Genomic DNA, 1,019 nt, shown 5'->3' with positions numbered 1-1,019 from the left:
GCAGCGGTGAGATGAAACACAACCCGACTCCTCCCACTCACAAAGGAACCAATGGAGAACCGGGTTCTTCCTATAACCAATCAAAATTGAGTGAAGGAGGGCCGAGAGACAGGCCCAACCCAGGTGTAGGCGGAGCTAGGACAGGTGTAGGTGTAGGTTTCTTCCTCAGAAGGTTGGAAACATTCCTAGGCCTGGAGTCACCAGTGAATTTGTAGCAGTTGCTTCAAATTCCCAAATATCCATATCTGTACTATTAGGAGCATATATGTAATAGTAGGGGAAATATGTAAGTATGAGTGCAGGCACTAGATTCTTCAGAATTATTTCTTTGTTCCTGCAAGATGGCTCAGTGAGTAAGGGCGCCCGCTGCTAAACTTGAAGTCTCTGAGTTGGATTTCACCACTACCCCAACCCAGGGACCCCCCCAACATGGAAAGCAGATAATCCACTCTCTCAGATGGTCCTCTGACTTCCACTTGCATGCCATGGCACTAATGGCCCCCAACACACATACACACAATAAATAAATTAAAATGCGAATATACTTATGAATATATTAGTTACTTTTCTCATTGCTAAGATCCAACTTAAGGAAGGGTTTATTTTGGCTCACTCAAAAAGCTCAGCTTCCTGACAGCTGGGATTAAAGGTGTGCACCATCACAGCAGACACTGTTTTACTAACACATGTGGAGTCCACTTCCTCCCTCACCCTACACTCTTGACTTCCCCTTACCCTATTAAACCCAAAGCTATAGTGGATGGATGGATATGTGTCTCTGAAATAGACCAGCCTGCATTTAAACACTGCTTAGGTTCTTCATGAAGACATGCAACGAGTCAGGGGTTCTATAACGCATAAATGGCGCTCACAGTTTGAATGCTCTCTGCTGACGTGCACGTGGGTGCAGCACGGGGCTTTTTTTCTTCTCAGTGGGTACAGATGAAGCCACAATTCACAACTGGGTCACAGTGACTTAAAGCCTATGCTTAGGCCAAATGACATCTACAGATGCTATG

This window comes from Rattus rattus, chromosome 6 (genome assembly GCF_011064425.1).
Source record: "Rattus rattus isolate New Zealand chromosome 6, Rrattus_CSIRO_v1, whole genome shotgun sequence".
In the NCBI taxonomy this organism is placed as follows: Eukaryota; Metazoa; Chordata; class Mammalia; order Rodentia; family Muridae; genus Rattus; species Rattus rattus.
This window is presented reverse-complemented; position numbering follows the sequence as displayed.